The sequence below is a fragment of the Bos javanicus genome, chromosome 12, assembly GCF_032452875.1.
Source record: "Bos javanicus breed banteng chromosome 12, ARS-OSU_banteng_1.0, whole genome shotgun sequence".
Classification (NCBI taxonomy): Eukaryota; Metazoa; Chordata; class Mammalia; order Artiodactyla; family Bovidae; genus Bos; species Bos javanicus.
Window position 1 is genome coordinate 40382007 of NC_083879.1, and position 25936 is coordinate 40407942.

The 25936-nt window shown below is 36.8% G+C and overlaps 1 protein-coding gene and 1 long non-coding RNA gene across 7 annotated transcripts in view; one reads left to right on the plus strand and one right to left on the minus strand.

Annotated features, from left to right (window-relative positions):
- PCDH9 (protocadherin 9) overlaps positions 1-25936 on the minus strand; it is a 1146030-nt gene that overhangs the window by 872278 nt on the left and 247816 nt on the right. The gene's annotated exons all lie outside the window — the stretch shown is intronic.
- LOC133258454 (uncharacterized) lies at positions 1763-24676 on the plus strand. The gene is made up of 4 exons (XR_009740031.1): positions 1763-2251; positions 13957-14126; positions 15942-16023; positions 24591-24676. It is a non-coding gene; the product is annotated as an uncharacterized LOC133258454 (long non-coding RNA).

The window sequence follows — 25936 nt, forward strand, 5'->3', positions numbered from 1 at the left end:
GTTGATGAATAAAGAAAAAAATCATAGGTTAAATAGGAGAATAAAATGTTCAGCAAGAAAGTAATTTTGAATTGGATAAAAATTGGTTTAGCATAAGACTATTGATGTTAACTATGATAAAAGCTAAGGTGGCCAAGAGAGAAAGGTCCGTGAGAGTGGAATACAGACACTGGGAGGATAAGGGTTGCCATCATCAGGAGAACATCCCCTGGATCCCATGCTCCCGTTCTCATTTTCAGTATGCAACTAATACTAAGGCCAACAGCCCATTTCAACTTTGCTGACTTGCTCCTCATGAACAGTTCTGTATCTTTCATACTTGAAGCCTTAAAACACAGATTAAAGAAGAGATTTTCTTTGTCAAATGAAAAATCATTTGAGCAGAATCGCACAATTTCTTTTGCTTTCTTTGAACCTTAGCAAGTTACTCTTTCTCACCAAAAGAAGGGCTGCTTTCTATACCTTTCAACATACAGATCTTGCTAGAATATTATCCTCAGTCAGCTATTCTGGGCTAGTAAGCTGATGTTCCTTGTGAAAACAAAGAAGTGGCAGTTTGTAGGGGTAGGGACAGCCACCGGCACCTCATGCACAGTCTCATGCTGGACCTTTAATGTCTCTTTTCTTGTAAAATGTCCTCTCTAGGCCGACTGTGTCTTCTAGAACATTTATTCGCTTGTTAAGAAAATATGGATATCCTCAATCTTTTCCCTCAGAATGTTCTCTGTATCACTCTACTTATCTCATTTCTGGATTTCCTTTGAAAATATCACTGTCTTTATCTCACTATTACCAGGCATCTATTCAGTTTCCTTTCCCATTTCTTTTAACAAAGTTTTAAGTTTAAGCTCCCTACTCAAAGTACCAATTCCCACCCCCCACACATAAAATCAACCCTTCAGCAGGTGATCTATTTCTGTGCCACTACCACCCAACTCCTTTATAGTCTCTTGTGAAAAATTGGCTCAATCAGTTTTGAACTGTTTTTGATCGTACCCCTTTCCCACTTGTAGCTTTCCTCTATGAATGCTGTATAGTCCCTCCTAAATTCATTGCCTCCATCCACTGTTTCTTTACTTGTAAATGCTTTAAGCCATCCTTCATTAAAACTTATGAGCCTAGTTTCTCTTTAAGAAGCAGTCCTATAACTCCTTTCCTTAGTTGCCACATTTCTTGCATTAATTGGATAGCTTTATCCTTTTTTTACTATAATATAGTCTTTGCCTCCCATCCTATAATGAATCTGTAATTGTCAATTCCTAAAATCAATTGGTGGTCTTAAAAAATGAGTTTTGGCCTCCATCAACTTCCCTTGTCATCACTGAATTATTTAACAATGGGATACTCTTTATTTGTTAATATTTTCTTCCAGAGCTTCCATGGCATTATTTACTTCTGGTTTTTCATTTACAACTTTTTTCTGATATATATACATGGGCACCTCTTTTGTGAATAATCCTTTACATGTTACTTGCATTTGGTCTTCACTGTCTTGTATTTTCTCTCCCCCTATTCTCTTTGGCCTCCATGTCTCTACTGTTCTCTAAACATAGGCATCTGTCAAAACTACAGATGTTTTGGTTGATATTAAAAATATAACCTGAATTTTAAGTGAAAATTGGAAAATGGATACAGAAGAATATTCAACCTAACTTAGAAAAATCATACTCTGTTATTCCTTCATTTCATTTAGCCTTGCTTTCCTTCTTTACTTCTGATTTTTGGTTAATGATATCATCATCCACCCTGTTATTCAACTTAGAAATCATTAAATCCTACTTGAATTATTCTTCTCTGTTGCTATATTTCTCTACAACTCATTTCTAATCTACTTGTCTCACCACCGTCACAGTTGCATAATTTAATGCATCACAATTGTAATTGCATCACAAATGCACAATTTAATCACAGACCAGGTTAAATACTTTGATCAGGCTCAAGAGGCTTAAAATGTTTGATGATTCTGCTTAAAGAATTCAATCTACATGTACTATTCAAATCTTTTACATTTTGGCCCCAAATTCTCTTTCTACTCTCAGTTCTTGAAAACTGTTCCTTTTATTCTACCTAAGCAAAATGAATCTCTATTCCATCTATGCTCCCATGGCACATTGTTCATGGCAGTAGTTATAGCTCTCAACCCTTTCTGTTTTATCAAGTTCTTACCATGTCTGTTCTTCTAGATAGAAGTTCCTGAAAAGCAGCAACTGTATCAATCATCTCTGTAACTCCCTCACCAGCACAACTCCTTGTAAGTATTTCTGGCTTAAGAAATGTTTTTAAATTTTAATATTTAAAGTCATTCTAGTATCTACAAGAATATGCTGCCTTTTGCCATGCTAAGTCACTTGCTGGTGTCTGACCCTTTGTGACCCCATGGACTGTAGGCTCCTCTGTCCATGGGGATCTCTAGGCAAGAATATGGGAGTGGGTTGTCATGCCCCTATCCAGGGCATTTTTCCAACCCAAGGATCAAACTCAGGCCTCCCATATTGCAGGCAGATTCTTCACCGTCTGAGCCACCAGGGAAGCCCTGAAAGTGAAAGTTGCTCAATCGTGTCCAACTCTTTGTGACCCCCGTGGACTATACAGTTCATGGAATTCTCCAGGCCAGAATATTGGAGTGGGTAGCCTTTCCCTTCTCTAGGGGATCTTCCCAACCCAGGGATCGAACCCAGGTTTCCCGCATTGCAGGCAGATTCTTTATCAACTGAGCTATCAGGGAAGCTCTATGCTGCCTTGCTGCTGCTGCTGCTGCTGCTGCTAAGTCACTGCAGTCGTGTCTGACTCTGTGCGACCCCATAGATGGCAGCCCAGCAGGCCCCACCGTCCCTGGGATTCTCCAGGCAAGAACACAGGAGTGGGTTGCCATTTCCTTCTCCAATGCATGAAAGTGAAAAGTGAAAGTGAAGTCCCTCAGTCGTGTCCGACTCTTAGCGACCCCATGGACTGCAGCCTACCAGGCTCCTCCATCCATAGGATTTTCCAGGCAAGAGTACTGGAGTGGGGTGCCATTGCCTTCTCCGCTATGCTGCCTTAAATGAGGTTAATTCAATAACAAAACATGCTGTGGTATAGCTTTAAGTTTATTGAAATTTAGTTCAAGTCTTTTCTTTGGAAGAATTCCAAGAATGTTCTTGAGTATCGTTGTAACTTCTTACAATATGCCCCTGATATTAAGTGAAAAGTCTGAATATATCTCCATGGTAAAGATAAAGAAAATAAGGCTAATGGAGGTTACCTTACTTATCATTGTCACAAAACCAGTGGGTGATACAGTAAGGATTAAAAACTCTTACTTTGAATTGCCATTCATTAGCATACTCACTCCATGAAGCAATCATTCAATAGTAACTTACCGTCTCTTTATGAGGACAAATGAGATAATGTCTGTAAGACAATTTAAACTACTCAGGAAAAGCAAGCTATATAATTTAAGAGATGAATTTGATAAATTGGATTCACAAATAAGTAGATTGGCTCAAAGCCTCTATGAGAGGAAGTTATTGTGTCATTTTCCCAATCATCTTGCCAATTTACCTCAAGCTTTATAATCCTACAAGTCTTCTCTAGAGCTTAGCAAATGAACTTCTTCTAAATGAGTTTTGGTCTCAACTCAGTAAATTTTATTTGTACTTTCCCCATATTCTCTCCAATAGTTCACTGACCCATTACATCACCAAAGCTACTATGTATCCCAACTAGAATACAAGCACATTTGACTTGTTTCATGGCTAATGCTTTAGCAATCATCTTAGTATAACAATATTGATTTGATATAAAAGCATTTTCTCTTTCATATTATTACATTTATGTGTGGGTTCTACATGAGAATTCACCGTATAAGCCTCCAAGAGTGTACTTCTTGCACCACAGAGTTTTTTTCAGGAATAGTACCTACTACCTAGGACCCAAGGGCACCCATTAAGTACTCAATGATATTTCCTACAAGACATTTTTTTCTCCTCTGAGAGTATTTCTAGCACTCTCAGAAGGACAATGCAATCAATGAAACCTTCAATAGTTCTGAACTTAACAATGTGGATGCTATTGAAATATATATATGAAGAAGCTGCTGATACATGGGCAGATGTGAATCAGGAGCGAGCCAGACAAAGCTAGCCATATCCCCATATTCCACTGTTTGGAAAAATAGAATGATTTTATTTAGGGCAGAACTGTGATCTGTTGAACAGAAATAGAGTAGAATTCAATTTGATTTCATAAGCAAAGCCTGCTCCAATAAAAGTGGCTCTGTATAAACCAAAAATGCAATTTAAACAACATTTTAGATATCTCAATGTTCATTCAGCTTTACTATAAATGAAGTTTCACTTTAAGTGAATTACACTATCACTTTTGGGTATCTAAGTAAATCTTGCTCTCTAAGAAATTTATAGACATTGCTATTCCCTTACAGTGTAAAATATCCCTGTTTACAAAGATAAGGCAGATGGGTACGAGCAGATAGTCACCATGACGGGAAAGGAGAGGTGCCCACCTGTTACTGTGTATGTGTCCATGATCCCAGGTTTACTGAGGAGATAGTTCTATTTTTACATTTTTGTATCAATTCTGAAGGGGGATTTTGAAGGCTAATTCATAGCTAAAACATTTTTACTGAATTGGTGTTTTTCGAATTTGAATTTGTCCCAAATGTAAAATAATGACTGCCTTTAACAACTTTTCACAAAACAAGAATTACAAAATCTTTAGGAATTTAAGAAATTCTTGCTGTGAACAGTCTATGAGTAATTAAAATTATACTGCAAATGAGCTTATCAGTAATAGAGTAGGGGCACTAATGTTAAAAGTTTTTGCTGTGCATAGAGAATATTACAGACCCAACAACCTCAGGCTGTTACTCCAGAAAGTGTATATTAATTTAGAACTAGTGGTGTAGATGAGAGAAGATTCCAACTTCAAAGACCCACAGATATACAACTCAGCTCGATTTAAGAATATTTCAATCCAGACATATTTATATACTTTCCTTTGATTAATAGTAATCCAACTCTTTGTTACCCTGTTTTTTGTATTTTACCAAATTTTGTTTGATTTGAAACAATTCACCTGTCAATGACACGCAATACGTTTTTGTGTGTCATCATTCTGTAGATATTGGCTTGTGGTAGTCAAAATGGCTAAGATATCCATTCAGCAAACATAAACTAATTGCTAATTATGTGCAAATTATGTTTGAAACTAGAAAATTAATGTTAGCAAATAACACGTCTAGGGTTTCAAATGAACCTTCACTTTAGTTAGAAAAAGAGTCATAAATGGGTAAAATTAATTTAAACTGAGAGATTCATACTGCATTTCAATAGGAACATAAATAAATGAGATATGTGACGTGACAATAAATGGGATGGCCAAATAATGAGTTACTTAATTGAGCATATTCTCCCATGAGATTCCCCAGTGAATTGATAATCTAGTATTCACCCTATGTCTATGGTAGCAAATATATGTTCCCTCATTTGATCCCCCTTATTGATTGGGGGTGGCTGTCAGAAGTGTTTTCTTGAGCTATAACTAGGTTTAGTTAGAATGATTACTCTGATTGTTTAGCACAGTGAGTACAAGTTGAGAAGAGATGCAATTCAGGGCTTAATTTGCCATCTCTCTTCTAGACTCTTCCTTCTTTTCATTCTCCATACATTTTCAAGCTCTAGACACAGTCTTCTCTCCTAAACATCTCAGCCTTCTCTCATCCTTTACTTCAGTATTGTAATGCTCCCTCTTCACTGATGGCTCAGGTGGTATAGAATCCACCTGCAATGCGGGAGACCCACATTGGATCCCTGGGTTGGGAAGATCCCCTGGAGAAGGGTAATGGTAACCCACTCCAGTATTCTTGCCTGGTAAATCCCATGGACAGAAGAGCCTGGCAGGCTTCAGTCCATGGGGTTGCAGAGTCAGACACGACTGAGTGACAAACACTAGTCTCTGTGCCTCTAAACTCAATAATGCATCCTGATAATTTAATTTTCTTTCTTAAATTTAAATATGACCATGTCATCCCCTGCACCTAACTTGAAACCATTATAACGTTTGAACTTATTTGGCAAGTAGAACATTCCTGATCTCATGACTTTACAAATATCATGACAACCATCCTCACCTACCTTGCTTGTTTCTCACTTTTCCTCTAAGCAGTCCTAAATTGAGCACTGCTCCTTGAACATTCTCATTTTTCATGGCATATGTTTTATCCATTTCTTAAAATGCCCTCCCTCACAAAGTTCACATGAGAATTTTCTCTTTTTGAAAATGTCAGTTCAAATTGATGACTGTGAGGGCTTTCTCAACATCTTCCATTGGGTATTAGGTCCTTTCTTTTTACTATGCATATATTTCTATTGTAATGTTTGCCTTTTATGGATCTCCCACAAGACTGTACGCTCATGACAGAAGGCTCTTGTACTCTTTCACTGGTGGATTCCCAGGGCCAGAAAAGCACCATGGCCAGAGGACATATTCAGTGACTGCTTCAGGAGACGAAGGATAATTGCAAGCTACAGCAGACTAGAGAAGAGTTAGAGAAGACAGAGAAACAACATCTGGAGGGCAGTGAGGAAGCTTAGGGAGAACCCTGGAGGGAACAGAGCAAAACTTCAGAGTCAACAAAGGGGAGTATCAGGCACACTCCAAGCGCAAAGACAAACTGTTTTCTCCATGTAACAGTTAACTGAGAAAGACAAGTGCCTAGATATGTATGGTAGCTGGATAAGGTGGCTTTTATCTAACAATTTCTTATTAGAGGTCTCTCTAAATCATTTACAAATTAAGAATTTGCTAGCTATTAACCCATTTTCTAAGTTTGAGTGAAAATATTTTTTATCAATTTTATACAAATAAGCCTTTGAGTCTATTTGAGTGCATTTCAGAATGCACACGGACTACGTTGTTTTTTTTTTTTTAATCTGTGTGTAGTGTATGTTTCTTTTTTCTAAAAGTCAAGCACTGCTTATAGGCAGAATCCATCTGTGAAAAAATACAGAAAAACAACAAAAAAGCTTTTATTTGGTTATGTGATATTCACTTATCCCAGTTTGACTATGTTATGTCATGTGTGACTAATGTCAATGCATCCAGCCACCTGCCTTCCCACCAGCCACTGACAAGCTGCAGTTAAATAGGAGTGAAGTACATTGACAGACAAAATTACTTTTGGATTCACTGCTCAAGTAAAGCTTTGTTGAATCCATAGCAACCCAAGCATTATCTATATCTGTCTGGATTACTAAAATAACTCATTACATTACAAAGTATGGATCAGAAGGGTTGATATTCCTGAAAAAATATCCCCACATTGGGAGCTGAAATGTGGATATTCCCTTCTTCCCAGACTGCCTGCAAAGCAATGACAAAAATCAGGAACAGACTGTCCATCAAGAAAGCAGCTGGAAAGATCAAAACAGTAAAATATGTAGTTGGCATGTTGCTTTTATACACTAGCCAAATCCCCACAGGGAAAAAATGCCATGTAGATTTCAGTCAATAAACAAATATCTGACAAGAGGTCAAATAAATCAGTCCAGCCTGTTATAATATATTATATGCAGAGTAATGGGAATAGAATCATCATAACACTAGTAGCAATGTGTTTGGTTTTAAATGGACTGTGTATCTGGCATCTGCTAACCTGAATCATATGGGACTTTAGAAAAATGTTATTTGGTATATGAAATGCTTTGAGGCCACAAAATCTGACTATACAAAATTCCCATCTTCAGTTAAAACACCAATGAAGATGAGTAGAAGAAAACTGAGGTAAAACTAGAGCTTCCAACCAAAGTATACAGTTAAGTGTGAATGTCTTCATTATATAAATATCTGCATATTAATTTGGCATTTCTATTCTTTTTTCCCCTTTTGCCTACATGAAATAAAAGAAACCTATTCCTCTATCAAAGTTTGTCTCCCTTTCCAATTCCTGTCATTCAAAGTACAATTCACTCCTATGGTATCCAATGTAGTCCTAGTCAAGCTTCAAACTCAAGATGCCAAGTGGCAACTGCTTAAGTTATATTGCTATACCGTACAGCTACTAGCAGACAAGGAAGAATATTTTGTTCTATGTATAAGCCCTCTTTAGAAGAGAAAGTGGATTTCTGCAGGAACCACTCAGAGCTTTATTTCTTTCACCTAGCACAGTGCCTGAGTAGCAGACACTCAATAAATATTTAATAAATGAATATAACAGGAAAAAGGAATCATTAAATACTTGAATGTGTACTTACTGACAAGTAGTCTAGCTTTATTTTATTCAAGTACCCATAAAAGTTTTTGATACTAGAAAAGTATCATTGAAATAAATCACATATTTTCTCCTTTTGTATCTCTGAGTTTAAAAAATTTTATACGCTACTATGGATGTACTAAAACATGTGGATGTGGCACTTTTTATAGTAATTATGATGTCATTTTCAAAGGTAAATTTTTTTTCTTTCTTTCAATATACATGCATGAAATATATCACTTGCATTTTTGTTAATATTCATAAAGTGGAAAGTTAGAAAAGAGTATTTATGAATTAATTAATTCACATCTATCATTACCTCAAAATGAAAAATTTTTTTCATTTCATAAAATTGCTCCAGCCTCCAAGTGCTAGAATGGACAAGGTCTCTAACTAGGGACCTGAATCAGAGCTTAGGAAGACTAGGGTGTTACACCCCACACCCTGCCCCCTCCATGGTGAAGAGCTGTGAAATAACTTTGCTACCTTTCTCCTTAGCCAAGAAATATGCATGACTTCCATGAACACCTATTTAACTCAACCTGCTACACTGAGCATTGCAAATAACCAAAATGTGATTTCTTTACTTTCTTGCAGGAAACAGTATCTTACTCTTCCAGTGTTCAGTCACATTTAATAAAGATGAATCTTTCCAACAATTCAACACTCTTGGCTCTTTTTAAAACAAGGAGACAGACTTTCCTGAGATATTCTTTAAATTTACAAACCGTGGTATTCTTTCCATTAGTGATAGAAAAGAATATTGCTTGCCAATCAGATATCAAAGCCTTCTTTCCTCCTCTGAGGCTTCAGGAATGGGGTGCAATTATTATTGAAAGGGAAATGGATTGTTTAAGATTGGCTGCTACATTGCCCTGATACTGACAGGGTCTGCAGGTGTACAGAGTTTTGCCCACTGATACAAATTGAATCTGAAAATAGCAATTTATTCACCAAATCAAGCCAATCACTGCAATGCAGTTTTGTCTTTTGGCTCTTATTTCCAACCAACTACTCTTAACCACTTTGCAACTTCTATTTTACAGTGAACATTTCTGTTTTAGGAGGGGGACTAGGGGAGCTCTCATGGAAAGCCTTTGTTTCAGCCTTTTTGAGCCTTTATTTTAAAAGACTGTTTATAATTGTACTACTTAATCTAGACAAAAATGATCAACACCTGTTCCAAATTGGTACTCCATTCCCACTATCCTTTTCTCTTCACCAATTGCCATTTGCTTTCCTTTACCCATAACAATGCAATCACATTAACATCCTTTGTAACACAATTTCAAAAGGCACACCAGAAATTCTACAGTAAAACTGCATCTTCTATATGCTAACATAATCAACTTCCAGGAAATAGGAAAGAACACAAAGACATATTTGAAGTGATTTTTTTTTCAACAGTTACTTGAAGTAATACCTAATATCCAAGTCAAGAATTTGAAACAAGTAAAGGAAAGATAGTTTGCCTGAGGGGAAGCAAACAGACCAAAGTACTCTCAATTTGGATCAAAGACTGGATAGCTAAATGGACCCTCTCAAAGATCTGAATCAACACATATCCCTGGCATCTTGCCAGGCTTTCCAAATCTCTTGGATGGAGAGGAACTCACAATGTCTAAGCACAGGTTGTTGTCATGGCTACCAGCAGCCAACAGGGGGAAAAAAAATAACTTAAAAGGCAGTTGGGAAACATTTAAAAACAAGCTGGACTGGAAAGAATGCATACTTAACTGCAATTTTTAGGCAAAGGCTATATCTTTATAAAGACTCAGAAAGATTATAAACAAATAAAGTAAATTATGTCAGTAACAGACAACTGTGTTTTAAGGATGTCCCATATTATGAAGATCTCTATCTGAAGAAGAAAAAAGAAACAAAGTAAAAGAGGATGAGGAGGAAACTTGTCAGGGAAAACAGAAGCTCTGGTTGCTATAACTGTTTTATTGGCCCTTCAGAAAAACAAAACCTGAATACAACTGCTAGTCCATGTACTGCTCTAAATTCTTTATCAGAAAATCAGCAGAATGTGATTTTTATATTTTACCTTTAATCAGTATATTTTAATGTAAAGGGATGATAGCAAAACATTGAATTTTTTAAATCAAGCGATATAGAACTTTATAATCTGGTGAAAATTAGCTAACTTTAGCAAAGATTGATTAAAAACAGATGATTAATTACTAAAGGGCAAAAGTTCCTATTAGTACTCTCACAGTACTCAATGGCAATTGGTCAGACTTTTGTTTAGGAGTACAACACTCTATGAGAAGTGGTGTACTAGAGGTGTTAAAAACCTGTTAAATATTCAGGAATTTTGTAAGCCAGTGACTAAACACAATCACAAACAAGTGCTTACATTGTTGATGAATGAGTAAAGTTCTGAAATGTGTCCTATTTCTGTTTTTTCTATTAACATAAATGAAAATATCAGCAACATGTATGTTGCAAGTATACTCATTTGTCATTTGCCAATTAAATAAAAATATTCTGTAAGATTCAGTTGGTTATATGAAATATAATATGGAATAAGTTATTTGTAAATTGTGAGCTATACATTCTTTTTATCAGTAAAATATCTAATAAATGTGTGTGTATACATACTAGAGAAGTTATTATTTACTATGGTGCTGTATTCTATTTTCTTCTAAATGGACAGGTGAAAATGGGTTAGCATGCTTTCTTAACTCTCCTGTGTTAGCCAAGCCATCTGTTATAGGTCATTACTAGAATATTGGACAAATGTAGTCAAATGTCCAAACCAAGTCATTTCAAATATAATTCATGAAAAATTAATATGAATGTTTCCTTGCTCTTCACGAAATACTCAAAATCTCTATTGCTATTGAGGGAAGCCCTCTTGTTTTCTTTTTTTTTTCCTCCACAGGAACACATTCAAAAGGTCATAATTATGATTTTGCCATTGACATCAAAAATTAACTAAAATATTCTCTTTGGAAAAAGTCATGTTGGAGCATGAGCTTAATATTGATTTACTTAATTTCCATGTGTTGGATGTGTACTATGTAATAAGTTAAAAGCAAGGCCATGTCCAAAGCAGTAGACTGGGGAAAGTATTGCTGAGGAAAGATGGGAGGGCATGGTTACAAAGTCTTGAGGGAACTTCTGTTGGTGGTGGTGTTCGGTTGCTCAGTCATTTCTGACTATTTGCGATCCCATGGACTGCAACACGCCAGGCTTCCCTGTCCTTCACCATCTCCTGGAGCTTGCTCAAACTCATGTCCATTGATTCCGTGATGCCACCCAACTGCCTCATGTTCTGTCATCCCCTTTTCCTCCTGCCTTCAATCTTTCCCAATATCAGGGTCTATTCTAATGAGTCAGCTCTTCGCATCAGGTGGCCAAATTACTGGAGTTTCAGCTTCAGCATCCATCCTTCCAATGGATATTCAGGATTGATTTCCTTTAGGATTGACTGGTTTGATCTCCTTACAGTCCAAGGGACTCTCAAGAGTCTTATCCAACACCACAGTTCCAAAGTATCAATTCCTCAGCACTCAAGCTTTCTTTCTGGTCCAATACCCACATCCTTACATGACTACTGGAAAAACCATAGCATAGACTATATGGACCTTTGTTAGCAAGGTAATATCTCTGCTTTTTAATATGCTGTCTAGGTTTGTCATAGCTTTTCTTCCAAGAAGCAAAAGTCTTTTAATTTCATGGCTACAGTCACCATGCAAAATCATGCAGTGATTTTGGAGCCCAAGAAAATAAAATCTGTCACTGTCTTCATTGTTTTCCTATCTATATGCCATAAAGTGATGGGACCAGATGCCACGATCTTCGTTTTTTGAATGTTGAGGTTTCAGCCAGCTTTTTCACTCTCCTATTTCACTTTCATCAAGAGGCTCTTTAGTTCCTCTTTGCTTTCTGCCACTAGGGTGGTTTTGTCTGCATATCTGAGGTTATTGGTATTTCTTCCAGCATTCTTAATTCAGCTTGTGCTTCATGCAGTCCAGCATTTTGCATAATATACTCTGCATATAACTTAAATAAACAGGGTGACAATATGCAACCTTGCCATACTCCTTTCCCAATTTTGAACCAGTCAGTTGTTCCATGACTAGTTCTAAGTGTTACTTATTGACCTGCATACAGATTTCAAAGGAGGCAGGTAATGTGGTCTGGTATTCCCACCTCTTTAAGAATTATCCACACTTTGCTGTGATCCACATAGTCAAAGACTTCAGTGTAGTCAATGAAACATAAGCAAATGTTCTTTTTTCTGGAATTCTCTTGCTTTCTTGATGATCCAATGGATGTTGGCAATTTGATCTCTGGTTCCTCTGCCTTTTCTAAAACCAGCTTGAACATCTGGAAGTTCTCGGTTCACATGTTGTTAAAGCCTAGCTTGGAGAATTATGAGCATTACTTTGTTAGCATGTGACATGAGTGCAATTGTGCTATAGTTTGAACATTCTTTGACATTGCCCTTCTTTGGGATTAGAATGAAAACTGACCTTCTCCAGTCCTGTGGCCACTGCTGAGCTTTCCAAACTTGCTGGCATATTGAGTGCAGCACTTTATCAGCATCGTCTTTAGGATTTTAACTACCTCAACTAGAATTTCATTACCTCCATTAGCTTTATTTGTAGCAATGCTTCCTAAGGCCCACTTGATGTCTGGCTCTAGATTAGTGATCACAGTATCGTGGTTGTCTGAGTCATTAAGACCTTTTTTTATATAGTTATTAATATCTTTTGCTTCTTAGGTCCATACTGTTTTTGCCCTTTATGGGTCCCTCTTTGCATGAAATAATCCCTTGATGTTTCTAATTTTCTTGAGGAAATCGCTAGTCTTCCCCATTCTACTCTTTTCCTCTCTTTCTTTGCATTGTTCACTTAGGAAGGCTTCCTTATGTCTCCATGCTATTCTTTGGAACTCTGCATTCAGATGGGTATATCTTTCCTTTTCTTCTGTCTTTCACTTCTCTTTTCTCAGTTATTCATAAGGCCCCATTAGACAACCATTTTGTCTTTTTGCATTTCTTTTTATTAGGGATGGTTTTGATCACTGCCTCCTGGACAATATTACAAACCTCCATTCATAGTTCTTTGGTAACTGTCTATCAGATTGAATCCCTTGAATCTATGTGACTATAGATTCAATAAAGCCAGACATCAAGTGAGCTTTGATGGACACACTGGTCCATCAAGTACACATTGCTTACATAATCATAAGGGATTTGATTCAGACCTTAATGGCCTAATGGTTTTCCCTACTTTCTTCAATTTAAGTCTGAATTATGCAATGAGTTCATGATCTGAGCCACAGTCAGCTACCAGTCTTGTTTTTGCGGACTGTATAGAGCTTCTTTACCTGCAAAGTATATAATCAATCTGATTTCAGTATTGACCATCCGGTGATGTCCAAGTGTAGAGTCATTTCTTATGTTGTTAAAAAAGGGTGTTTGCTATTACCAGTGTATTCTCTTCACAAAACTCTGTTAGCCTTTGCTCTGCTTTATTTTGTACTTCAAGGCCGAGCTTGCTACTTCTGCATTTCTACTTTGTAATAGACAGCAATGTGCAAATTTAATTCAGATGACCATTATATCTACTACTGTGGACAAGAATCTCTTAGAAGAAAGGGAGTAGCCCTCATTTTCAATGAAAGAGTCTGAAATGCAGTACTTGGGTGCAGTCTCAAAAATGACAGGATGTTCTCTGTTTGTTTCTAAGGCAAACCATTCAGTATCACAGTAGTCCAAGTTTATGCCCCAACCACTAATGCCAAAGAAGCTGAAGTTGAACAGCACCAAAAAAAAGATGTCCTTTTCATCATAGTGGACTGGAACGCAAAAGTTGGTGTTTGAAGGATCCACTATTTGACTGTGGTGATGGCTTCACAGGTATACCCACATTTCAAAACCTATCAAATTGCATTTTAAATATGTGCATCTTATTCCCTTCAATTTTACCTCAATAAATCCAATTTGAAAGTTTCTAGAAAGATAGTTTAAAGAATATGCACATATATGTGTGTGTGTGTGCTTTTACTACATATGTGTATATACAACACTTTAATATATTGCTATAACATTGTACAGTACTATAATATACTATATAGCATTAGTGTGACCACTGTGTAGCTGATTTTCTGCCTACTTTTTAAATTGTTTGTGCTATCTTCTTTTAAAAAAAGTAATATTTTATTTTATGATGTTATGAATTTTAAGGCAAGAAAAACACTATATACATAGAATGAATTCTTTTTTTTCTTTTTTTTTTTTTATACAACAATGGCTATTTATTTACATATTATCTATAGTTGCCTTTGCATAGGAACAGCAGAGCTGAGTAGTTGAAACAGATTATATGACTCTTTATGGAAAAATGTTTGTTGTCCTGTGAGCTAGATCAAGAATTAGGATATTATCAGCATTAAAGAGGCTTTCTTGTCCCCTCTCCCAATTATAACAACCTCCCTAACCACTTTTCCTGAGTTCTAACATCATAAATTACTTTTGCCTTCTCTTAAATCTCTATGGAAATGGAACTGCACAATAAAGTTTTCTGGTAGCTGGCTTCTTTTATTCAATATCATATTTATAAGATTCTCTCCTATTTCAACAGGTAGTAGTACTTTATTTTTATTTCTGCAGTGTATTACTAGAATGTGTACGTGGAGCAAAATGATGAAACAGGTGAATTTGTCTTGAATACCCACCTCCATCTTTTGTTTAATCACATGTGGCTTTTCTGTTTTCATTTCCACTCCCAGAAACTTTCCATTTTTCTCCCCTCCCCTCACCAACCCCTCAATCTTCTTCAATATCCTGAAACATGCTTCTTGGCACTGCTAAGATCCTAGATGCTTGCACTTAAAAAAATTTTTTTGATAGTTTTTGTTCATCATGGATTTTTTGCATTAATTTCTTTTTTTTTTTTTTTTTGGCCATGCCCTGTGGCACACAAGATCTTAGTTCCCCAACCAGGGATCTGTTGAACCAGAACCCCCTACAGTGGAAGTGTAGAGTCTCACTTGCTGGGTCCCCAGGAAGTCCCCTAGATGGATAGTTGTATCATGTTAAGCAAAGCACTATGTACATAGAACAAATTTATTTTTAAAGTGTGAAATTTAGAGAAAAAGATAAAGGTGTTTAATCAGCAAAAGTTAGTTAACTCAAGACTTATAAGACTATAAATTTCCTTTCTTATACTTTCATTATTAATACATTTTTCTTCTAAATGTCTTAATAGTACCTATTACATATCTACATTGAAAACAAATGTTATTTAATGCCTATTTATAATACACACACATTGATGCCTTATAATAAATTATACCTTAATTTTAATGGATTACCTGTAAATTTAAGTGAGGACTAGATGTATTTTGGCATCTTAAAGGAGTTTTATTGTTTCTTCAGGTAAGAGTTCAACTTAGAGTTGAATTATATCAGAGAGATAATTCTAGCAAAATCATGCTGGCCTGAAATCAAATTAGCTTCTAAAAATAGCTTAGTTTATTCTGTAATTTTAAATAAATCTGTTAATTTATTTTTATCAATTTCTTAATTTACTCAATAAATATTTTGACTTAAATTCTGATTATGCAAAAATAAGGGAAAAGGCATCTGCTGTCATGGAACTCATAATACCAAGTCAAGACATGAAATTATAATTTTGCTAAAATATTTATTGTTGAAATCTTTTGTTATCAGGAAAGAAGAACAGAAGGAGAGGGGAATATATCTTCTTCCAATTTGTCCTGAGATGGAATTTATATGTGAAAAGCTGTTAAAGGTAAGAAGCATGAAAAAAATATAATGGCTTCTTAAAAAGGATATAAATGCAGTCTTCTGCAAATTTTCGCTCTTTTGATTATGTACTTCTTGAAAATATCCTGTGTAGATTCTCATGGAGGCCTGTCCACAACCATGAAGAATTATCTATTTTCAAGATTTGCTGTCTTTCTACCCCTTCTAAAAAAGTGCTTCAGTGGTTAACCTCTTCATTCAAAAACTAATATATCCCAGTGTTCCCTGGAAAGCAACTTCCTTTATTGGCATAATTCCCTGGATATGTTTTAAGAGCCTTGACTAAGTTGTTTTGCCTTTTAGTTTGCAGTGTGCTTTTGAATGATCAATATGCATTATGGAACAATGCTTATTCATCATTTTTCCCAACCAGGAAAGCACATTGCAATTCTGGTGAGAACATTTAAGCATACATAATAATACTCACCTAATGCAACCTTTCATTACTCTTCATTTTTCAACCCCCAAACTCAAAGACTTTCAGTTTGTTTTTCTATTATATTTTTTTCATTCTTTCCAGGTAAATTTCTCAATTTAATAAATAATAATTGGAAACAAATCATAAACATTTATCTTCCTGTCAAAATCATTGTAAAAATGAGCAGAAACATTGGAACTCCAATTTTGCAATTTTCCAGCAAGCCACTTTTTTTGCTGGCTTCAGATGAGATCAGATCAGTCGCTCAGTGGTGTCTGACTCTTTGAGACCCCATGAATAGCAGCACGCCAGGTCTCCCTGTCCATCACCAACTCCCGGAGTTCACTCAGACTCACGTCCATCGAGTCAGTGATGCCATCCAGCCATCTCATCCTCTGTCGTCCCCTTCTCCTCCTGCCCCCAATCCCTCCCAGCATCAGAGTCTTTTCCAATGAGTCAACTCTTCGCATGAGGTGGCCAAAGTACTGGAGTTTCAGCTTTAGCATCATTCCTTCCAAAGAAATCCCAGGGCTGATCTCCTTCAGAATGGATTGGTTGGATCTCCTTGCAGTCCAAGGGACTCTCAAGACTCTTCTCCAACACCACAGTTGAAAAGCATCAATTCTTCGGCGCTCAGCCTTCTTCACAGTCCAACTCTCACATCCATACGTGACCACAGGAAAAATCATAGCCTTGACTAGACGAACCTATGTTGGCAAAGTAATGTCTCTGCTTTTGAATATGCTATCTAGGTTGGTCATAACTTTCCTTCCAAGGAGTAAGCGTCTTTTAATTTCATGGCTGCAGTCACCATTTGCAGTGATTTTGGAGCCCCCCAAAATAAAGTCTGACACTGTTTCCACTGTTTCCCCATCTATTTCCCATGAAGTGATGGGACTGGATGCCATGATCTTCGTTTTCCTAATGTTGAGATTTAAGCCAACTTTTTCACTCTCCACTTTCACTTTCATCAAGAGGCTTTTGAGTTCCTCTTCACTTTTTGCCATAAGGCTGCTGTCATCTGCATATCTGAGGTCATTGATATTTCTCCTGGCAATCTTGATTACAGCTTGTGTTTCTTCCAGTCCAGAGTTTCTTATGATGTACTCTGCATATAAGTTAAATAAACAGGTTGACAATGTACAGCCTTGACGTACTCCTTTTCCTATTTGGAACCAGTCTGTTGTTCCATGTCCAGTTCTAACTGTTGCTTCCTGACCTGCATACAAATTTCTCAAGAGGCAGATCAAGTGGTCTGGTATTCCCATCTCTTTCAGAATTTTCCACAGTTTATTGTGATCCACACAGTCAAAGGCTTTGGCATAGTCAACAAAGCAGAAATAGATGTTTTTCTGGAACTCTCTTGCTTTTTCCATGATGCAGCAGATGTTGGCAATTTGATCTCTGGTTCCTCTGCCTTTTCTAAAACCAGCTTGAACATCAGGAAGTTCACGGTTCACATATTGCTGAAGCCTGGCTTGGAGAATTTTGAGCATTACTGTACTAGCGTGTGAGATGAGTGCAATTTTGCGGTAGTTTGAGCATTCTTTGGCATTGCCTTTCTATGGGATTGGACTCAAAACTGACCTTTTCCAGTCCTGTGGCCACTGCTGAGTTTTCCAAATTTGCTGGTTTAGTGATCCTATTATCTGAAAGAGACTATATGTTGTCTTGCATGTGTAGAAGAAGTTTCCCAGGCATACCCTGCACTGGAACTGTCACTTTGAACCAATAGCAAAACATCTTCTATGAGCACAAATGGGCAAAATGGAAGACAAAAAATTGTTCCCCTAATTGAGAATGCTCCGAAGAGCCTCTAGGACTGAGCCTTGTTTCCCAGAGTAGATTATTCCAACTGAGACTGAGGATACTTCTGCCATAATCTAGGTGTCTTCTGCCCAAAATACTGTTTATGAAAAGATTAGTTTGCTCTCTATATTTCCTTAGAGCCTTTACCCTGAAGGTAGAGGGTCTCTCCCTCCATATATTAAAATTTACGCTTCCCCCATAGCTAATTAAAGGTGCTATCTGACTTAGGAAGCAAATTTTTAAAATTTTGATGATAAAAAGTAGCAGGTATAAGAACATCTAATAATCCAAAACTCCTAAAGTAAGTTTACATATTTTGTATTTAAACAGGTCACTCACAGTAATCCCTTCAGTAAAGTTTACATATTTTGTATTTAAACAGGTCACTCACAGTAATCCCTTCAGTTCCTAGTAACACTGATACAGAAAACTTAAATAACTTGCCCTAAAATTACATGCTATGATTTCAAAATTGACATTTTGGGAGTAGAATAAAGAAAAATAATTACAGCTTCACACTAACTTTGTATTCAAAGCATAAACGAGTTAAGGGGGGAAAAAAAGGAACCTTTATGGAAAACTTTCAGAGAGCTGTAATGTTGCCTCTCTATTTTTTTTTTTTTCAGCCATCAACTACTTTGAAAACAGGTGTTAAGAAAAGAGCCAATAATGAAACGACAGTATAATCTAAAGTTGAAAACATCCATAATTTGTGTAATGAGAAAACTGATAAAAAAAAGTTATTTCGGAAAATTAAAATATATGTATATATCAGTTTACTTCAGTTCAGTCACTCAGTCCTGTCTGACTCTTTGTGACCCTATGAACCACAGCACGCCAGGACTCCCTGTCCATCACCAACTCCTGGAGACCACCCAAACCCATGTCTATAGAGTCGGTGATGCCATCCAACCATCTCATCCTCTCGTCCCCTTTTCCTCCTGCCCTCAATCTTTCTCAATAGCAGGATCTTTTCAAATGAGTCAGCTCTCGCATCAGATGGCCAAAGTATTGAAGTTTCAGTTCAATATCAGTCCTTCCAATGAACATCCAGGACCGTTGTCCTTTAGGATGGACTGGTTGGATCGCGTTGCAGTCCAAGGGACTCTCAAGAGTCTTCTCCAACACCACACTTCAGAAACATCAGCTCTTGAGTGCTCAACTTTCTTTATAGTACAACTCTCACACCCATACATGACCACTGGAAAAACAGTAGCCTTGACTAGATGGACCTTTGTTGACAAAGTAATGTCTCTGCTTTTTAATATGCTGTCTAGGTTGGTAATAAATTTCCTTCCAGGAGTAAGCATCTTTTAATTTCATGGCTGCAATCACCATCTGCGGTGATTTGGGAGTCCCAGAAAACAGTCAGCCACTGTTTCCACTGTTTCCGCATCTATTTCCCATGAAGTGATGGGACCAGATGCCATGATCTTTGTTTTCTGAATGTTGAGCTTTAAGTCAACTTTTTCACTCTCCTCTTTCACTTTCATCAAGAGGCTTTTGAGTTCCTCTTCACTTTCTGCCATAAGGGTGGTGTCATCTGCCTATCTGAGGTTATTGATATTTCTCCCATCAAACTTGAATCTAGCTTGTGTTTCTTCCAGCCCAGTGTTTTTCATAATATACTCTGCATATAAGTTAAATAAGCAGGGTGACAATATACAGCCTTGACATACCCCTTGTCCTATTTGGAACCAGTCTGTTGTTCCATGTCCAGTTCTGACTGTTGCTTGCTGACCTGCATACAGGTTTCTCAAGAGGCAGGACAGATGGTCTGGTATTCCCATCTCTTTCAGAATTTTCCACAGTTTATTGTGATCCATGCAGTCAAAGGCTTAGGCATGGTCCATAAAGCAGAAACAGATGTTTTTCTGGAACTCTCTTGCTTTTTCGAAGAACCAGCAGATATTGGCAATTTGATCTCTTGTTCCTCTGCCTTTTCTAAAACCAGCTTGAACATCTGGAAGTTCATGCTTCATGTATTGCTGAAGACTGGCTTGGAGAATTTTGAGCATTACTTTACTAGCGTGTGAGATGAGTGCAATTGTGCAGTAATTTAAGCATTCTTTAGCATTGCTTTTCTTAGGGACTGGAATGAAAACTGACCTTTTCCAGTCCTGTGGCCACTGCTGAATTTTCCAAATTTGCTGGCATATTGAGTGCAGCACTTTCAAAGCATCATCTTCCAGGATTTGCAATAGCTCAATTGGAATTACATTACCTCCACTAGCTTTGTTTGTAGTGATGTTTCCTAAGGCCCACTTGACTTCACATTCCAGGATATCTGGCTCTAAGTGAGTGATCACACCATCATGATTATCTGGGTCATGAAGATCTTTTTTTGTACAGTTCTTCTGTGTCTTCTTGCCACCTCTTCTTAATATCTTCTGCTTCTGTTAGGTCCATACAATTTCTGTCCTTTATTGAGCCCATCTTTTCATGAAATGTTCCCTTGCTACCTCTAATTTTCTTGAAGAGATCTCTAGTCTTTTTCATTCTGTTGTTTTCCTCTATTTCTTTGCATTGATCGCTGAGGAAAGCTTTCTTATCTCTCCTTGCTATTCTTTGGAACTCTGCATGTAAATGGGTATATCTTTCCTTCTCTTCTTTGCTTTTCACTTCTCTTCTTTTCCTAGCTATTTGTAAGGCCTCCTCAGACAGCCATTTTGCCTTCTTACATTTCTTTTCCTTGGGGATGGTCTTGATCCCTGTCTCCTGGACAATGTCATGATCCTCGGTCCATAGTTCATCAGGCACTCTGTCTATCAGATCTAGTCCCTTAAATCTATTGTTCACATTATCAGAGAAATGCAAATCAAAACCACTATGAAGTACCATTTCACACCAGTCAGAATGGCTGCGATCCAAAAGTCTACAAATAATAACTGCTGGAGAGGGTGTGGAGAAAAGGGAACCCTCTTACACTGTTGGTGGGAATGCAAACTAGTACAGCCACTATGGAGAACAGTGTGGAGATTCCTTAAAAAACTGGAAATAGAACTGCCTTATGATCCAGCAATCCCACTTCTGGGCATACACACTGAGGAAACCAGAAGGGAAAGAGACATGTGTACCCCAATGTTCATCACAGCACTGTTTATAATAGCCAGGACATGGAAGCAACCTAGATGTCCATCAGCAGATGAATGGATAAGAAAGCCGTGGTACATATACACAATGGAGTATTACTCAGCCATTAAAAAGAATACATTTGAATCAATTCTAATGAGGTGGATGAAACTGGAGCCTATTATACAGAGTGAAGTAAGCCAGAAGGAAAAACACCAATACAGTATACTAACGCATATATATGGAATTTAGAAAGATGGTAACAATAACCCTGTGTACGAGACAGCAAAAGAGACACTGATGTATAGAACAGTCTTATGGACTCTGTGGGAGAGGGAGAGGGTAGGAAGATTTGGGAGAATGGCATGGAAACATGTAAAATATCATGTATGAAATGAGATGCCAGTCCAGGTTCGATGCACGATACTGGATGCTTGGGGCTGGTGCACTGGGACGACCCAGAGGGATGGTATGGGGAGGGAGGAGGGAGGAGGGTTCAGGATGGGGAATACATGTATACCTGTGGCAGATTCATTTTGATATTTGGCAAAACTAATACAATTATGTAAAGTTTAAAAATAAAATAAAATTAATTTTAAAAAAATCTATTGTTCACTTCTACTGTATAATCGTAAGGGATTTGATTTAGGTCATACCTGAATGTTCTAGTGGTTTTCCCTACTTTCTTCAATTTAAGTCTGAATTTGGCAATAAGGAGTTCATGATCTGAGCCATAGTCAGTTCCCATTCTTTTTTTTTTTTTTTTTTTTTTTTTGCTGACTGTATAGAAATTATCCATCTTTGGCTGCAAAGAATATAATCAATCTGATTTTGGTGTTGACCATCTGCTGATGTCCATGTGTAGAGTCTTCTCTTGTGTTGTTGGGAGAGGGTGTTTGCTATGAGCAGTGTGTTCTCTTGGCAAAACTCTATTATCTTTTGCCATGCTTCATTTTGTACTCCAAGGCCAAATTTGCCTGTTACTCCAGGTGTTTCTTGACTTCCTACTTTTGCATTCCAGTCCTCTATAATGAAAAGGACATCTTTTTTGGGTGTTAGTTCTAAAAGGTCTTGTAGGTCTTCATAGAACCATTCAACCTCAGCTTCTTCTGCATTACTGATTGGGGCATAGACTTGGTTTACTGTGATATTGAATGGCTTGCCTTGGAAACGAACAGAGATCATTCTGTCATTTTCAAGATTGCATCCAAGTACTGCATTTCAGACTCTTTTGCTGATTATGATGGCTATTCCATTTCTTCTAAGGGATTCCTACCCATAGTAGTAGATATAATGGTCATCTGAGTTAAATTCACCCATTTCAGTCCATTTTAGTTTGCTGATTCCTACAGTGTCTATGTTCACACTTGTATCTCCTGTTTGACCACTTCCAATTTGCCTTGATTAATGGACCTAGCATTCCAGGTTCCTATGCAATATTGCTCTTTCCAGCATTGGATTTTGCCTCTATCACCAGTCACATCCACAACTGGGTGTTGTTTTTGCTCTGGCTCTATCCCTTCATTCTTTATGGAGTTCTCTACTCTTCTCCAGTAGCATATTGGGTACCTATCGACCTGAGGAGTTCATCTTTTAGTGTCCTATCTTTTTGTCTTTTCTGAAGTTAAAAATTATCCATATTTTCTGCACTTACAGTAATAATTTCTTCCAGAACTTTTAACTCTTTTCTAACCTATAAAAGCAAGTAGTACTTGTACCCTTCAAAATACCTTGTTTTTCTATGTTTAAATATAATTTCATAAAATATTGGATTTTTAATTATTTATAAATTTCATTTATATTATTTATATCTGAAATATTTGACTTGTTAGTATACTTTATTGAGAATTAACAATGTTCATATTGTTGCTGATTTTTTATTACAGAGTTAAGAGAAGCTACTTTTGGAAACTTTGCTTTTCAAAGAGACACAACTCTTCTGGTCTCTTACTAAGATGTCATATCATCCTGTAGAAACTTGCCAATGATAAATAGGGGGAAAAAATAATTTCAAAACGAATGTTCACAAAAGTTTTAATAAGAAAAGCAGTTCTACAGAGAGCACAGGTGTACCTGTGTCGGCAATAATTTTGCAATTAGCCATTGGGCTTCCAGTGGAAGTTGTTAGAAAAGCCAGCACTCATAGGTTGTAGATGTGAAGGCAATTGCTAAATGGTTTTTTGTTATGGTCTTCTCGACAGACCAGAACCTGGGGACAGGAGTCGATGAAAAGAAGGCCAAGAAAAGAAGGACGCAGGGGACCCAAGTCTCTAGTGGAACAAGGGTGTTTTAATCATGGCAGAGTGTGCTTATATATGGTTATACAAGGAAGCTTTAGGCAGAAAAATAAAATCGAGCAAAAACACCGAAACCAAGTGCATAACAACTGTAACTAAGGGAATAACAATCGTCATAGGGCCATAACAACAGTAACTAGGGGAATAACAATCGTCAGAGGGCCAGAAGACAATCCATGTGTTGGAAATAGGAACATGATGAAGTAGTTTTACAGAAAAGTAAAAGGTTACTGAAAGGAATCCATGAATGTGTTCTGTCTCATGACCTCAGTCCTGAAAACTGCCTGCAGCTCTGCTCGTTTCTGTTTTCCAGGATCTGATAAGGAACATAAGGCCCTTGAGAAACAGAAAACAACATATAGGATTCCTTAAAATTAAACGTTCCCTGACAGTTTTTAAAATTAAACTGACAGCTTTAATAATAAGAAACATATAAGAAGTAAACATTTCCAATGTAGAGAAGTATAAAATCGTTTGTATGCATGCAAAAATTCTGTTGAATATTAAAAAAGAAAATGGTCTACTTTGTCCTAAGATTAAAATTTAAAACTAGGAAGTTATTACATGCTTTTTTTAACCCAATTTTAATGAGACTCATTATAAGACTATTTGGACAAATATCCATGCTATTTTTTTAGTTTGAGTTAAAACTGTGAACGTATAAGTACCATTAGTTATATTGCATTAAGGGTGCCCAGTTTAAGAGTTAATTTTTAATACATTTAAGAGGATTGATGCTATTCCAGGCAAGTTTCTGAGTAACGGTTTGAAGAGCTTGCCTTCTAAGTACAGCAACCTGTATTGTTTTGAAGCAACCAAATCAGTTATTAGTTGTAGATCTACCAGAATGGTTTCTATAGTTTGCAAAATCTGAGTCACAGAAATCTAGCACTGGCCCATGCTTTTAGTCTGTTTGCTAAGTTCCCTTCTAAATTGTTTGAAAATAATTTTTAATAGGTCTGCAGAAATCCTTGGAATACAACCTGGACATCCTACCTTGACTTCCTGTCCATTTTTTTTTCCATCATCCTTCTACATAAATGTACAAGTAAGTAGGCTATAATGGTCACCTTCATACCAATGAGAATTAAAATGTCTCTTTCTCTCTCTTTTTGTTGTGAATCTTTGTTATAGTACATCTATATTTTTATTTAATTTTAAAGCAGGATAATGAAATATTTTCCACATTAAAGCTATGGGTGACTGCAATGAAAAATTAATGTTCATGTAAATGACAGCACCATATAAGCAATGGAAAAGTAATAATAAAGGGGGAGGGCAGTAAATGGAACTAACTCAATGTTTAGGAAGTGTTTTTTCAAATATAAAGAGGGGCTGAGTTCATCTGTCACACATAAGACACTAAAAGACTAAAAGAAAAAAAAAATGGAACATTAATAGGAAAAAATGTTGCTATCCAAGCTGTGAGAAGATAGATGTTGGGGTTATACATAACGGTTTGCTAATGAGGGTGTATGATTTAAAGAATGTCTTTCTGCCTGGAACAAGAGTATGAGGCCATGGAAATCAGTGCTGTGGCAGTCTTCTTGTGATATAGAAGAGAGGACGAGAGAATTTTGAAACATCTACCCTTCACATCACTGAGTCACTGATCCTTGGAACTGATTCCCTCTCTGATATGAGGTTACTAAATGTCTTTATTGCTTAAGGAATATGTGATTGAATCTTCTTATACTGAAAATCATTCCCAGACAGTCTGTGAAACAAGACATTCAATATCTTTAGAACACTTAATGTGCATTTCAATTCACTGATAAACAAAACAATAAATGAGACATCTATTCACTGAAGACAGCAAGGATTAGAAAGAAATTTAGACTCAATTTGTTTTTATAAGAAACCACTATTACAACTTACAAATTTGAAAAGGGTGATGTCTTATTTTAATTTTCATAGATAAAATGGGCTGTGATATACACTTAAATACATGTTACATATTATTTGAACTGTAAACAATAACATACATATCTAATAACCTAAGGTCAATTCATTACATTTTCAGTATACTGATCTTGCCTATGACAGCTGGAACCTTACATGGAACACTGATTAGTTCAAATTTGGGAAAGGAGTACAACCAGGTTGTATATTGTCATCTTGCTTATTTAACTTACATGCAGAGCACATCATGAGAAATGCCGGGCTAGATGAATCACAAGCTGGAGTCAAGATTGCCGGGAGAAATATCAACAGCCTCAGATATGCAGATGATACCACTCTAAAGGCAGAAATCAAAGAGGAACTAAAAAGCCTCTTGATGAAAGTGAAAGAGGAGAGAGGAA